Source organism: Ambystoma mexicanum, chromosome 2p (assembly GCF_040938575.1).
Source record: "Ambystoma mexicanum isolate Mex_15411 chromosome 2p, UKY_AmexF1_1, whole genome shotgun sequence".
NCBI classification, from domain to species: domain Eukaryota; kingdom Metazoa; phylum Chordata; class Amphibia; order Caudata; family Ambystomatidae; genus Ambystoma; species Ambystoma mexicanum.
This window is the reverse complement of record NC_090923.1, coordinates 1,115,591,998-1,115,608,711: the sequence shown is the minus strand read 5'-3', so window position 1 is coordinate 1,115,608,711 and position 16,714 is coordinate 1,115,591,998. Positions and strand designations below refer to the sequence as shown.

At 48.8% G+C, this 16,714-nt stretch overlaps 1 protein-coding gene across 1 annotated transcript in view; it reads right to left on the bottom strand.

Moving 5' to 3' along the window:
• KCNK4 (potassium two pore domain channel subfamily K member 4) overlaps positions 1-7,482 on the bottom strand; it is a 239,978-nt gene extending 232,496 nt beyond the window's left edge. Inside the window, exon 1 of the mRNA XM_069645142.1 lies at positions 7,151-7,482. The gene's annotated coding sequence lies outside the window, so the exon portion shown is untranslated. The remainder of the gene's footprint in view (positions 1-7,150) is intronic.
• Positions 7,483-16,714: the final 9,232 nt, after the last annotated feature.

Here is a 16,714-nt window from a genome sequence, read left to right as displayed (position 1 = left end):
TGAATGTCTGCTATTTTTAAAATCTCTTGGGGACTTTCTTTTCCCACCCAGTATTTCTGACCCATTTTTGCATGGGACGTTCCCCCACCGACCCCCCTTACCTTTTCATATGGTTCATTTTAACTCTTTGAACGGGGTGTTTGCCATTTTAACTCTTTTTTGGGGGTGCATTTTTAATTTTTCAAAACGGTTTGCAATGTTTTCTCAGATTCGGGCTCCTTTTTCAGATGGATTGTTTCCTTCTGCCCAAAGATGGTAGGGATCTCAAACGAAAAGCAGAAGGAGAGATGGAAACAGGCAAAAGAAATGCCAAAACACAGAAATATGATTAATCTTATTTGAACGTTGGGGTCACATGGATCGCAGTTGCTGGGGAAGTTAAGCCGCAGTGTATGGTTTGTGGCGCTACATTAGCAAATGACCGCCTGAAGCCAACAAAATGAAGGCGTCATTTGGAAACAAAACATGCCGATTTAGCCTAAAAGACCAGGGATTTCTTTGCACGCCAGTTGCAAGGCATAAAACAGCAAAAAGACACTATTAAAAATGTGGCCTCAATACGTGCAAATGCTTTGAAAGCGCCTTACCACATTGCGTACTTTCTGGGAAAAAACAAAAAGCCTTTTACAGATGCTGAGAAAGTGATTGTCCCAACAATTCTCGCTGTTAATCGGGTAATGCTTGGTGACGGTGCAGCAGAGAAATGCAAAAGCATCCCTATGCCAGACACAACAATTTGCCGCTGCATTACTGACCTGTCCTCTGATATCAGTACAGAATTGATATTGCGCTTGAAACACAGCCAGTTTGTCCTACAGTTGGATGAGGTTACTGACATTTCAAAATAAGCTCATTTGATTGCGTATGTGAGGTACTGCCATGGAAAAGAAATGTTGGAGGATTTCTTATGCTGTAAACCAATTCAGGGAAGAGCACCTGCACCTAAAGTCTTTGAAATTGTTAACAACTTCCTAAGTTCCCACTGCCTAACGTGGGAGATGGGTGCTGGTATTTGCACGGATGGTGCTCCTTCAATGTGTGGTGCTAGAGCTGGGCTAAAAGCAAAAGTGTTGGCAGTAACTCCACATATTGTGTGGCCACACTGAACGATACACCAGGAAGCTCTGGCTGTGCGCAATATGGGGAATGAACTCTGAGAGGTGCTGACTTCTGTTGTAAAGATTGTCCATTTTATTAAGATGCACTCCACAAGAGCCCGTCTGTTTGCCACATTATGTGCAGAAATGGGAGCTGACCATGACGCTTTGTTGTTTCACACGGAGGTCAGTTGGCTCTTTTAAATCGCATTTATGAACTCAGGAACAAAGCAAGACACTTTCTCCTGGGTTTAGACCAGACGAAAGCAGAGCCTCTGTGTGATTCATGCTGGCTTGTACTGTTTGCTTACCTTGGCGACGACTTCGAAAAGCTACATTTTCTAAACCTCTCCCTGTAAGGCACAGAAACCACATCTTTTGCCACAAACGCAAAAATATCAGCATTCAAGAAGAAGCTGGAGTTTTCGAGCATGAGGGTTGATGTCGGCATTATCAACGCATATCCTTAGCAGATGCTCTTGAGGAGACGGAGTATGATCTTTCATATGTCGCTGAACTAATAGGAAACCATTTAAATGCTCTCAGAACCATTCTCGAAAAGTACTTTCCAGAGGACCATTGTAACCTGAATGACTGGGTGGTTCAGCCTTTCCTAACAGACGTAGGGGCCCATCTCCCAATACAACTCCAGGAGGAACTAATGGATCTTCAAAGTGACCACATACTGGAGAGCCAATTCTGAAAATTGTCTTCGGGTGGATTTTGGCAAAATGTGTCTAGAGGGTTTCTAACGTTATCCAAATGTTTAGTCAATGTACTGTTACCCTTCAGCACCTCGTACCTGGGAGATTGGATTCTCAGCACTTGCAGCCCTAAAGACTAAATATCAGTCAAAGCTGGAGGTGGCCATTGCAATATTCAAACCCAATATTGACAGGATGGCTGCTGAAAGACTGGCCCACCCTTCACACTAGTTCTCCAACATGACACTGTCCAACGTGCAAGTGACAGCATTGATAGTAAGCTCAAAGTTGTTGTACTTAAGAACCAAATTGTTACATCACTTGCATGGCAAATGTTACCATAGGATAGCAATACTGGCTGTCTTCTTTTGTGGGAAATAAATATCCAACACTATTTTTAGTCAAGTCCTCTGTATTCGAGCAAAAACACCTGCATGCTGTGTTTACAAATAGTTGTCCTCTAATCTAATTTGAGTTATTGCAAGCAATGATTTTGAAAGAATTTAGTGTTTGGCACCCACACCTCTGTTAGGGGCACCATTCTAATCCAGCGCACGTTAACCATTCACAACCGATTAAAATTGTGGAGTTCATGGGTATAGGGGGAGGGCAAGCTGGGTACATTTTTCTTTGGGGGGCTCAGGGTCAAAATGTTTGAAGTCCACTGCTCTACAGTATCGGGTTCCCCAATGTTCTGCACGTGGTCCTCTTCTGTCCTATCTCACTGACTAGACTGCTTCTGTCACTTGGGCTAGTAATACTTCCCCAATTATTCCTCTACAGTATCTTATCGGGTTCCCCAATGTTCTGCACTTGGTCCTCTTCTGTCCCAGGGGACACTACGCAAGCCGAGCGCCTCAATTCAGGATAGAGACGCAAACTAACCAACCCTACTAACAATTTCCCTTTCTGCATACACCTCTCAAACTCCAAACCAAACACAACCAAAACCTACAGCACAACAAACCGCACAAACTTCACTACATTGCAACAACAAAACAAAAACACACATAGTCTTGCACAACAGTACACGACGACTACCGGCCGCAAACACTCCAAGCCCAGACAACGGACCCACCAGGCTGATGCCGCCAACAGCACATCACTGCTCTGTTGCACTTTCCCTGCTTCTTCCCACTAACTCAACCTCCCCTCCTCTTTCAGAGCCGCCAGAGCGCCAGGGGACCACTCCGATGGTGATAGTGCGCGGTACAAATGTCCTTTAACATTAACGTTAACTATCTCACTGACCAAACTACTTCTGTCACTTGGGCTAGTAACACCTCCTCAACTATTCCTCCAATCCATCCAAGATAGAGGTTCTTTTCTTCCCTTCTTCAACTATCTCGCCACCCCAGCCTCCTGCCGCCATCTCTTTTGCTCCAACTTTCGGCTCATATTCTCAGTGTAGTCTTTGATTTTTCACTCTCCCTTTCTCTACACATTTCCACTGTCGCTTGGGCGCGCTGCTTTCCATTGTTCAACATCCAGAAAGCACAACCTACACTCGCTTTTCATGCCACAAAACGTATGGTTACTGCTCTGGTCTTTTCTTTTTTTTTATTTGTGTTTTGAATCCCAACTGTTTGCATACAAAATATATAAAAACTGAAGAGTTTCTCTCACAATTAATCCAAGACAAACAAACAGAATATGTGTAGAGATAAAGGTGATTAAAGTATTTTATTGCCTCAACTACTGCTCTGCCTTTCTCCTCGGCCATCCTGCAAACCCATATACTCATCTGTGTTCTATGTACAACTTTCGTCTCTTTCCTGTGTACTCTGCTCTGTCTTCTCTTCTGACCGCTCTCAATCTTTCTGCTTTGCACCCCTTTCATTCCCCCTCTCATACACTCGGATCACACTCCTTGTTTCTCTGACATGTTCCTGGTCCTCAGTCCAAAGCGCTGCAGAAACCGAATAAATACAAATACATGGGTTTTCACAAGAGGTCGAGGGGTGTGTGGGAGGGTGGGGAGACTCCCCACAGCCTCGGGCATTTGACTGTCCACTTGGCCACTGGTGCACAACATTAGTCAATTAATGCTGACATGTAAATTGCAAATTAGCAACATCGGGGAAAATAAGCATGTCAGGTTGTGAAGGGAGCCCCAAACCAGGAAAATAACCTGAAGGTAATTCAAAGCCCTAAGCCCCGCCCTGCCCCCAGCATGCAATACCCAGAGAGGGGGGGGGGCGTCACATAAAGGAGCGGCTGATTTACGCGAGGCGCTACTTAATACCATTAGATTTCTCGGGATCAGCAGGGAGACCGTTTTACAGAAGCTGCAGTAAAAAGGCCCATAACTCCGGCTCCTGGCAGCTCGATAACGTGATTGACAGCATGTTGGCTTCAAGCTTCGAGGAACAAAAAACAGCCACCATATTGGTTCTGTGGAAAGTTCTGTGTGGAAAATGAAAAAGCCACCGCCAACTTTTCGGAGCAGTGAAAAACAAACATATGGCGGGGACGAAGGGGGGGAAGAGGGGTAGAAAATAACGTCGCCTCAACGACTTGATGATGACAGGAAATAAAAAGGCAGAGGAAAAGGCCACAAGCACAGGCAGCTCCCCCCCCCCCCCAACAAGCTTGTTATTGACACTTCACAATGTCTTTCATTTTGAATTCTAATGCCATCATCTATGTTTTAGTCTTACTCTTGGAGACTGCCATCGGGTCCCAGGTGTCCCAGGTCACTTGAAGAGGCGTGTGAAGTAAAGTATCATTTTCTAATATTGAAATAAATAACATGGTTGTCATCATAAATTAGGCATTTTGATTGCCAACTTTGTTGAACTGAAACAGTTTTAACATGAGCATGTATTTGGCGTCGGGTAAAAAGTACCTGGAAATGATCTAGTTGGCTCCTGGGGACAGCTGTCTTTCCCTTTGCCTTTGCATGGCACCGTGTCAAAGTATTAATATTGCTCTCAACTGATCACTTTAGAGCTTTCCACTAAGAACCCACAGCGACTGTTGCGTTTCAACAATGGCCTTCACCATAGGAAACATGTGTCAACGCTGAAGCAGAATGGTATACGGGTCTGAAATTGACTAATACGTGTACAGTACTATTTTGCCATATGTTTTTACCCTCTTTCCGTCCGTCTTTCCTTCTTTGTCCTTATTTTTCTACTTTTGTTCTTCTTTATTTTGATTTCCTCCTGTCTTTCCATCGTTCCTTCAGTTGGTTCTTCCTTACTTTTTTCTCTTTCCTGTCAATCCATTGTTCCTTGTCCTTCATCCTTTTGCTTTCCCCCCTTTTATCTCCGTCCTCCTTTCTTTAATGTAATGCCCTTTAACACCATCCAACCTTCCAAAAAAAAAAACATCTAATTGTAAACTAATAAAATCTCAACCTTCCCCGTACACTTCTCACACCGAAACCTACACAACCACTTCTCCGCACAGCAACCTGTACGTACTTCACCACACCGCAACAACAAACAACACATAACCGCTTTTCAACAGGACATGGGAACTTTCACCGATCCGAGACCCACACTCAAGCTCAAGGCACAATGAAAACCGAACTGAAGTTGCCAACACTACATCACAGCTCTTACGGTCCTGCTCCTGCTATACCATACTAACCCCTCCGCTCCTCTTTCAGATCCGCCAGAGCGCCTGGGGACCACTTCGGTTGTGATGGTGCGCGGTACAAATATCTTTAACATAACAGAATAACGCGAAAGCATTTTCTCCTGTTTTAGCTTTCTCTTTCGTATGATAAAAGGGGATGCTGTAGCAAGAAAAAGGGTCCTCTCATAGAGGAAATGTCTTGTTCAAACAAATCTTGCCTGGAAATTGTTCAGATTGCAGTCAATTATAGTAGTTATTGACTGCACTTTAAACATTCTGATTGGCTGAGAGGTCGTCAATAACGATCTCCATGTGCTACTACGCCTTTATACTACAACAAATAACTATTGGGGTTCCAGAACGCCTAGTTTTGCCCGTGCCACCATGTTATCTATCATGTTTGTTTACATTGCGATTTTTTACTTAATTAATGTGTATACATGTGTGGCTGTTTGGTGAGTCCCGGAACTATTGTCATTTCCCAAATGACTGAGGAAGATTTAAAATGCATAAAATCTATAGAGTCATGTGTCTGGCTAAGATTGAATCCCACGTGATGTCTCGGTCTGACCTCAGTTGACCCGAGTTGTTTTACAGTCTTATGTCAGGTTCGAACGTGAAAGTCATCATTTTACACAAGACTTCGTGTGAGGTCATAGTCGTGCCTCAGTTTCCTTTGTCTAACATCAAGTTCCTGGTGTGATGTCAGCGCGTAATGTACGTTATTGGGAATAATGTGTATTACATAGAACAAGAAAGTGTGTACCGGCGCACACCTGTTTGTATTGAAAACTCGATGATCTTGACTAAGTTAGTGAGGTGCAGAGGAGAGAAACGCAACCCTGAGACTAGATTGCGACGAACAAAGTACAAGAAAGAAAGTGTCCACGATCAGGGCCGTGGACACTTTCTTTCTTGTAGTAATGTGTATTACAGTCAGGTTCCAGGACGGAAGTTATAGTCTGATGTCAGATTCCTGGGTAACATCACAGCCCAAAAAAAGGTCCTACTTTAACTTCAGGAGTGATATCACAGTCCGTCATATTCTTGGTGTGCTTGCATGGTCCGACTTGGAATCCTTGAGGGGTGCCCCACTCTATCAAGTTAGCAACATTCACAGCAGCCAGGTTCCCCGTGTGATGCCACGGCGTGATGGCTCTTTTTATGAAGAGATGCCCCAGTCAAAAGTCAGGTCCCTAGAGGGATGTGCCAGACTAACGCCATTTTCTGAAAGTGGCATTAGCCGCGATTGCACATGGCAGTGCGGAGGCACGTACCCACCGTAACGCCAGGTTTCTGGAGGTCTCGGGTGTGATGCCACGCGATGACACCGCACCAGTGGTGTGCCAGAGTTACGGCTGGCTCCGCCAGTGTCCATCCTGGCACCGGCCAGCGCAGCATCCCCAGAGACAGGGTGCATCGGCACGCAGACGGTGCGCACAGCAGCGTCCTCGGACACTCATTGAGAAAGCACCCCCATGCACTGGGTTCCGGCCTCAAGTCTCGTACAGATGCCCCAGTCTCAGAGTCTGACGTGTCCGTGTCCACAGTGATGTCACAGACAGCCACATATCAGGTTCCCCAGAGGTCCGGTCACAGGTTCACATCACGTTACTGGAGCCAGGTCCCATTATCTAACCGATACCTCTTGCAGGGAGATCGAGGCTAATGTTATGTGGGAGACACTGGAGGGCGTCTCGCTCCACCGGTGAGAGGGAAGTGGCCCAGCAGAAGCCCCCCACCCCAAGCCGAGACGCAGCCTACCTTCTCGTCACCTGCTCTGCCGCCGCCGCCCCTGGATTCCTCCGCTTGGGACGCGGAATGCACCGCCGCTGCGGTCCCCAGACTCCTGCGCCCACGGGGAGGCTGCTCACCCGTAGAGAGGGAGGGCGCGATGGGAGCAGCACGTGGCTGGGCTCTGCAATCGCCCGCCCGGGTACAGAGAGCGGAGGGCGGTAGTGCCGCGCCAGCACGGCCACCTCAGAGGGATGCTCCGCCTGCGAGTCTGCTCACAATTAAAGACACAGGAGCATGGAAAAAGCGGAGATGGAGCCCTGGCCACGGGCACTAACTATAAGAACACCTCGAGACGGCACCACCGCATCCCCACACTATGGGTGCAGGGCGCAGGCAGAGGCTGACTGAACATACCACTGGGGCACCAATGAAAAAAAGTGGCCCACAGTTGCAAATGGCAATTGGTTCATTTTGAGACAGACTGGTTGAGTAATAGCCAAGAGGGAGGGTTTTGAGCGAATGTGTTGGGAATTGTGCATTTTAAAGAACTACTGCTGAAGTAACCTATCAAACTGACCGAAAAAGTGGCCCACTTTGACCCAAAAAAACAGGCACACATTTGCATTCTGAGTTTTTATTTCGGGCATTACCCTACTGCCTGGTAGGCCAGTCCGAGCCTGGGTGCAGGAGCTTCCTCAGGCACTGCTAATACAGCTGCATACCCAACCACTTGGTGACTCCGAATGCCAGGCACTGGGCGCCCCAGCACCCACAGGCACCCCTAACACAGCATACCCAGCCACTTGGTGACTCCACATGCACAGGAACTGCTAATAGAATACCCAGGCACTGGGTGCCACGGCGCACACGGGCATTACTAACACAGCACACACCCAGCCACTTGGTGACTCTGCATGCACAGGAACTGCTAATAGAATACCCAGGCACTGGGTGCCACAGCACACACAGGTACTGCTAACACAGCACATACCCAGCCACTTGGTGACTCCACATGCACAGGAACTGCTAATAGAATACCCAGGCACTGGGTGCCACGGCGCACACGGGCATTACTAACACAGCACATACCCAGCCACTTGGTGACTCCACATGCACAGGAACTGCTAATAGAATACCCCGGCACTGGGTGCCACAGCACACACAGGTACTGCTAACACAGCACATACCCAGCCATTGGTGACTCCACATGCACAGGAACTGCTAATAGAATACCCAGGCACTGGGTGCCACGGCGCACACGGGCATTACTAACACAGCACATACCCAGCCACTTGGTGACTCTGCATGCACAGGAACTGCTAATAGAATACCCAGGCACTGGGTGCCACAGCACACACAGGTACTGCTAACACAGCACATACCCAGCCACTTGGTGACTCCACATGCACAGGAACTGCTAATAGAATACCCAGGCACTGGGTGCCACGGCGCACACGGGCATTACTAACACAGCACATACCCAGCCACTTGGTGACTCTGCATGCACAGGAACTGCTAATAGAAATCCCAGGCACTGGGTGCCACAGCACACACAGGTACTGCTAACACAGCACATACCCAGCCACTTGGTGACTCCACATGCACAGGAACTGCTAATAGAATACCCAGGCACTGGGTGCCAAGGCGCACACGGGCATTACTAACACAGCACATACCCAGCCACTTGGTGACTCCGCATGCACAGGCACTGCTAGCACAGCATGCCCAGACACTGAGTGCCACAGCGCACACAGGTACTGCTAACACAGCACATACCCAGCCACTTGGTGACTCCACATGCACAGACAATGATAACACAGCATACCCAGGCACTGGGTACCACAGCAAACACAGGCACTGCTAACAGCATACTCAAGCACTGGGTGCCACAGCATGCACAGGCACTGCTAACACAGCATACCCAGGCACTGGGTGCCACAGCGTACACAGGCACTGCTAACACAGTATACCCAGACACTGGGTGCCACAGCACACACAGGCACAGCATATCCAGTCACTTGGTTACTCTGCATGTACAGGCACTGCTAACACATCATACCCAAGCACTGGGTGCCACAGCGCACACAGGCACTGCTGTTTGGGAGAATTCTCATAAATGTGCTAATTCCCTTCACCTTAGAGACCCCCCAGCAACTTTGCTGGATTTTGAGGACTTGATTTTTTTACCTGGAAAGAGGGTGCGCCTTTTTTTCCCACTCTTTCACATATTTTGATGTATGTTTTATTTGTGTGTTCTTTTGATTATGTAGTTTTAAGATAACTTCTTAGGCATCTTTTCATGTGTGTTACACAGCACCCTCAGTGCAGTGACACAGGGATGTCTTTTCAGACTTCCCAAAGGTTTAAATACCTACTCTGGGATAAACTACTGTTTCCCAGAGAATGTAAGGTTAAATTGACTTTACTAGTCCTTTTAAATTCCTAGACCCAGTACACACTATCTTCCTATAGAGTGCTGGAGGGGTTACCTAGTGTCTAGAAACTCATGAAGCAGTCAAATGATACCATTTTGTATCGAAATGGCTGGTGGCAGTGGTTTTAGAACAAACTACCATGGTTTTTCCCGACCGTGAACACCGGTAGCTAAAAATCGCGGGAGCAATGTTTTTCAAGATGGCGCCTTAAGCCCTTTGTTTAAACGGATCTCAGTCTTCTTTTTTCGCCATTTCTTTTTGGAAAGGTCCTTCTCGTGTTTTTCTCTGCGCGCCAAACCAGGATTGGTCCCTTTGTTTCCATGCCTTTGGCAGGCTTTAGGACTGAAGACCGCCTCTGGCTTCTGAGTGTCTGGGGTGGGCAGGAAGTGAGGGAGGTGCCCGAAACTCCCTGTGCTTAGTCTCCGAGGAGATCCAAATGCACACTGGCGTGATTGGCTGGCTGACTGTCCGGCAAGGATAGCCACCCTGCTGGGTGACTGGCAGCTAGGCTGGAATGAATGGGAGAGAACTGTTTAAAAGGTGAGTCTCTTGGACTGGAAAGCAGAGTCGACCATTGGAACGAAAGAACCAAAGACGAGTTGGAGAGGACGGCTGCTGCAACTCCTGGACCGTTGGTTTTCCCGGTGAATCCCTGGTGCAGGTCCAAATTGCCATGTTCCTCTCGACAGAGAAGCCCCTTCAAGGACAACTTCTTCCTTTGAGTTGGTGGGACCAATCAACTCGTAAGCCACCTGGATACCATTCTTAAAGCTGGTTAGGATTAACCAGGGGGAAGGACACAAGCTTGTGTGCTTGTAGAACAGCTACTTGAACTGAAGAGACTCCATTTTGTCAGTGTTTTCTGACGATCCCATGAAGTGCAGGAGTCCCCTGACGTCCTCCCTCTGGTCTCCAAGACTGAGGCTCAGGAACAGTGAGATCTGAAGGAACTGCCAGGAACCAACGTCTTCAGCTGCATCTTTTGCTTCATACTAAGGTACTGTGCCAACCCGATTAAGAGAAAGCTTCTCTCGTGGTGAAAGTTCGTGAAACTTTCCCAACTTGCAGGCCTAATCAGTTTGTGACCCAACATATGATTCTTTTTCGTACAAACTACTTCTGAGAACTTTGGCAAAGACTTTACCGTTTACTTCCCAAACTGCTCTTTCCTATCCAAGACACTAGTCCATTGATTTTGGCCTATGCCTATTGAACTGAATCGAGTCCTCTAGTGAACTATAACTGTTTGCACTGCCTAAGAAAGTATTTGTGATCTATTCTATTAACTTGTGCCTTTACCTTCCCATTGAAGGTGACTGAAATGCCCTTGGCACCTATTTCAGAGGAGCATACATTTGGTAGATATCATATTTGTTTTGTGTTGAAGTATATTTGGGTATAATATTAAGTTGCCTCCTTCTAGTCAATGTTTTCTAAATGATTGTGTAATAAATGTATAAGTGTTTTACCAAGAAACCTTGAGAGTAAGTGTCTACTTGAACCACTGTGATTGTAAGGCCTCTGTGTAACTTCTTGTACTGCTCACGTTCCCTCTTTAGATAAGCCTGGCGGCTCAGCTCGCTACCACAAAACTGCATAGTACAGACTTACACCAAAGGTTGGCTTTTGCTTACACCTGTAGTCCTAATTGTATTTGGTGGTCCCAAAGGGTACAGCATGCAATTCTGCCTAACACTGGTGGCAAGCAGTGAGGTTAAGGTATGGTTGTTACATTGAGAGTGCTGCTCTTACTTTTTTTCAAATAACCTTCACAAGGCTAAGCACCACTAGAAAAGCAATTGTTTTATAATGCCAGATATGGATAACTTCAAACAGGAAGCACTGATCCTTCTAACAGTAGACCAACTGAAAGATATGTGTAAAGTCAGGTCTCTCTCTGTTAAAGGCAAGAACAATGAATTGATTGAAAAGTTGTTGAATCATCCAAGACTGGGAGGTGGAACTATAACCCCTACCCTCTCAGCAAATGTGGATAATGTTGATGAGGATGATAATGATTCAGAGTCAAACTCTCATGTTATTGATGAGTTAGAAGAGTCAAAGGAGTCTCAGGATGTGAGCCCCACTGCACCTCTACTTGCTTTAGGTCCTCAAGCTATTACCACAGGGACCCTACCAGGTCCATTACTGAGTCCAGAATGTGTCTCTCTTGAAAAAATGAGACTTGAGTTAGAGTTTAAAAGAATCCAAATGCAAACTGAAAGTAAACATCAAGAACTCAGGCTCAGAGAAATGGAACTGAATCATGAACTTGAAATGAAGAAAATGGGCCTCATTACGAGTCCGCCGTGCTGGAATGCAGTGATTCTGTGTCGACGGTGACTCCGCATCCGCGACCGAAAGGTTGCGGAAAGAAGGGCCGATTACGGCACGTGGGTCACGCGCAACACACCGAGGTGGAAACGGAGTCACCGCTATCACGTAAACACCTACCCGCACAGACTTAGTGCCACAGAAAACAGCACTAGACATGTGTCCGCCCCGCCGACACGGAAACACTGGAAGCGGAAAATACCATGACCACGGGGAAAAAAACAGAAACAGAGAGGTGGCCATTGTATAAAGCACAATCCACTGCCATCCTCAGACACCACAGGTCAGATCACCTCCCTGAGACTGACAACTTATCCAACAGCATCATGGCATCCAGGATACCAGCACGCAGACAGAGAAAGCAGCGCTTCAGTGAGGCTGAGCTCACAGTAATGGTGGAGCATGCTGAAATGCTCTTTAGCGCAGATCAGCGTCGCGCTACTCAGCAATGCTGCAAGAAGGTGTGGGCGGAGGTAGCACGCAAGTGCACAGCGGTTGGTGTGACCACACGCTCAGTGAAGGAGTGCCACAAGAGGTGGGATGACCTCAGGCTCCGGGTGCGCAACCTCATCACAGCACACCGCCAACACAGCACTGGCACTGGTGGAGGCCCTGCATCCCCTCTGAAGCTGCAATCGTGGGAGGAGCGCTGCAGCAGTGTCCTGCACCTCAAAGGCATCCACGGCATAGGAGAGGCAGAGGCAGAAGTGAGCCCACCTGCATATGCTGGTTAGTGCACACAGTACAAAGCCATAAGTGTGAATGGGAGTGACCCAATGGACCCACTCCCAATGCCCCCCCAACAGGGCAGGAGTGGCCCAATGGACCCACTCCCAATGCCCCTCCCCCCAACAGGGCAGGTTTGACCCAGTGGACCCACTCCCAATGTCCCCCCCAACAGGGCAGGAGTGACCCAATGGACCCACTCCCAATGCCCCCCCCCAACAGGGCAGGAGTGACCCAATGGACCCACTGACTGGCCAGACGATGAGTTTCACATCCCCAAAGCACAACCCCTCGAATTTCACACAGTGCGTGCTTGACTGGAAGCAGAGGCACACACCTGTGTGCATCAATAGTCAAAAGTGTTGAATTGCAAGTGGACATGGATTGTGATGTTTGATGCATGTAATGGACACATTACTTAACACCACACAACTAACTGCTTGCCCTCTGTATCCCCACAGTCGTGACAAGTGACAGCGACGACGCACAACAGCCTACGCAGTGGCCACCTGCAGGTGCACAACGCAGCACTCATGTCCAGGTGGATGATGCGAGCTGCTCTGGCACACAGGCACTGGCAGCACCAGGCACACCGGCAACATCAGGCACACCGGCTGCAGCAGGCACACCGGCAACATCAGGAACACCGGCTGCAGCAGGCACACCATCAGACGCCACCATCCCCATGTAGGCACCCACCCTGGCCCCGGATGACGATTCGCAGCCCATCTGCACAGCTGAGGAGGCTGCATCAAGTGATGGGAGTGCCCCAGCCATGCAGGCCGAAGCAGTACAACAGGGTGAGGGGGACAACATGGATGGGCTGTCACCCATCCATGGCCTACAGTTCAGCCGTGCAGAACTGCACAGCCCCATGCGCTCCCCAACTCCATCCATGGCCGAGCTCTGTACACGATTGCAGCACATCGAGCAACAACAGGCCACCCTGACGCAGCTGGTGGAAAGACAGCTGGAGGATGCCAGGCTGCAGCGTGAGGAGGCCATGCATCAGCGGGAGAAGGCCAGGCTGCAGCGGGAGAGCAATGCTACGTCGGTGCATCGGCTCACCAGGTCGATTGGACGATTTGGGCCACAATTCTCACCCTGGCACGCCATGTCAGGGAAGGGCACAGTGTGCAATCCAGCATTGCCGAGTCAATGTTTGTAGCCCAGCAGGCATTTCAAGGACGCTTGCCCATAGTTACACCGACAGTCACCTCAGCCAGCACCACCCCATCCAGCTCTGCCATGGCAGCCCACGGATGCGTTCAAGTCGGTTGACTGGACCCGCCAGCAAGGACACACCTGCGCACAAGCGCCCCCGCAAATAGTGGCATGTGGGGATGCCAGTCAACATGACATTCGGGGACACCATGTGTGTAGGGGGTGGGATCCTTTGGGTGGTTGGGGTGGTGGGAGTTGCCCATTAAGGGTTTAGTTGTTAGGGTCTGGTTGGGGGTGGGAACTTTTGGGTGGTTTGGGTGGTGGGTGGGCATGGGTGTACAAATTCCCTACCCAATGCAATTCCCTTGTTAATTGATAATACAAAACCTTTGAAAACTACCGTAATGAGTGGACATCTGTCATTTCATTAGCAGACAAAAATCATTTATTCACCGGCATCGTCATATGCATGCTTTGCTGTCAATTTGCAGTCTCTCAAAAGTAAATGAGAATGAGTGCATCCCGTGCTGGTTGGCTATCTTGCACACCCCTGGGAGGTTGTGGTGCCACCCCATCCCCATCGCCATCTCCATCCCCATCTTCATCTCCTATGTCTGGGGGCAGTGGAGTGTTCCTGCGCAAGCACAGATTGTGCGGCATGGCACACACAAGCACAATTTTACCCGACTTCACTGGGTTGTAGAGCAGTGATCCTCCTGATCTGCTCAAGCAGCGGAACCTGGCCTTCAGTAGGCCAAATGTCCTCTCAATCATGCCACGTGTGCGGACGTGTGCCCTGTTGTACGCCTCCTCATGCCTGTTCCTTGGCCTCCATACAGGTGTCATCAGCCATGGCGTGAGTGCATATCCAGCATCACCTACATGGGATGGAAATGTGTGGGACATGTCAGTGTTTGTGGTTCATCTCTTGATCTGATGCAATGCAATATTGTGTCATCATACATTCATCAATATGGGCATAGCGGTAGTCATAAGGGCGGGTGATTGCCATCCATGGGTAATTGTTGTAGATGGTGGCATTTGGACATTGCACTATTACTTGCTGTGCATATGAAGTGGACCTTATACACGATAGTGGTTGGTAAGTAAAGCACTGTGCAATGACAAGCACACATGGGGGAGTCATTCCATGGCCTGTGATGATTTGGCTGTTGCAGGATGTCTCATGTGCAGCCGTCATGTGCGTTGGAGGGGAAGTGGTCCTAAGTGTGGGTGGCTGGATTGAGTGGATCAACTTGTATGGCCTGTTGATAGCATTGGTCGTATGTCTCCTTAGGCAGGGTGTGTACTGTGGCAACCTGTCATGTGTAGATATGTGATGTGTGTGTTATGCTGACCGTCCATTACATGGGCCAGGAAGTGATGCATGTGCAGTTGTAGCAGCCCACTTACACAGGTCATTGGCCTGGGCACTTAACACACTTCCACTGGGCCTATGCACTGGCAGTTGTACTCACCCAATAGCCATGTGCTTTGTCCAGCATAGCGTTCCATGTAGCGTGGCAATGTGGAATTCCGCAGGACCATTGAGTCATGTGTTGACACCGTAAAACGTGTGCAGCAATGTGTAATCAGCAGTCTGGCATCACATACCATCTGTACATTCAGTGAGTGGTACTGTTTCCTATTGCGGTACACCATCTCCATTGCACGTGCTACTGTCAGCTCTATGTGGGTGCAGTCTAATGCACCTATGTAATTTGGCATGGCTGCCATGGCATGGAATGCCAATTTGGTTGCAATGACCTCTGCGGGGTAGGGCAATGTGTTCCGACATATGGCGCAGCAGAGCGTCCAGTACCTGTCCCAATATTTTTGAAAAACAGGGTTGTGAGAGCCCGTGCAGCTCACCAACTGTGTGCTGATAAGTTCTGGTGCCTAGGAAATGCAGTACTGACACCACCTTCAGGAGGGGGGGGGGTTGTGGTCGAGATGGCAATGTGGCTGCTGATGTCGTCCTCAATCATGGCAGTGATGTACATGATTGTTGGACGGTCCAGCCGGTATAATGTGTGGATCTGTCCTGGGGTCAGGTTCCAGGGTGAGGCCCTGATGCAGGGTATTGCAGGCTGCCTGCGGGGTCGTGCCGGCTGCACAATTGGGTTTGGCATGGGTGCAGGGTTTGCTAACTGACGCCTCCGCCTCCTCCGCCCCCACCTCATCCTCCTTTGCACCATTACTGCCACCATGTACACTGCTGCCTGTAGGTTCAATAGTCCCAGTCTCAATGCTGCTGCTGCTGCTGCCTGCATTGTTGTGTTTGGAGTTGGCCTGGGTGTGGCCCTTTTGTAGCCTCCCAGTGACCTTCTGGGTCCGGCTGGCCTCATTTGGGGCACCTGTGGCCTGATTCGCCTCACCTAGTACTGTTTAACGTCATGTTCGCGGTGGCGCTGATACGCCTCCTTTCCCACGGTTTTTCTGCCATTTTTGTGGCAGTGTTTCCATGTCCGTGGTGCTTGTGATGCCCATGGTGTTTCGTGTTGCCGGTAACTGGGTGGTTTTGCTGCCGTCGCATTCTACAGATCCCTTAACTCCGCTGTGGCGGTTTGTGGTGGTGGTTTTTCCGGGTCCGTGAGTCATGATTGCACGGTCATGGAAACGATGCCGGTATGGTTTTACCAGTGGCGTTAAGTCCGGGTCGGCGGACTCGTAATGAGGCCCATTGTCTCTTAAAAATGGTTCTCTCCAAGAGTCTTCTAGGTCTTCCAGTCCTAAGAGGCCTCGCATGCCTAAAAAAGCTGTGAGTATGTATGAGGTGAGGCTTGATATTTTGCATTGGTTGGCTGCTTTTGAATATAACTATGGGTTTCAGGGTTTCACAGGGAATCAGTTGAGGGCTCCCCCAGGTTGCAACTGATGCTGTAAAGGAGGTAGGAGAACTTGAAAGATTGGAGTATGGAAATGTAAAGCT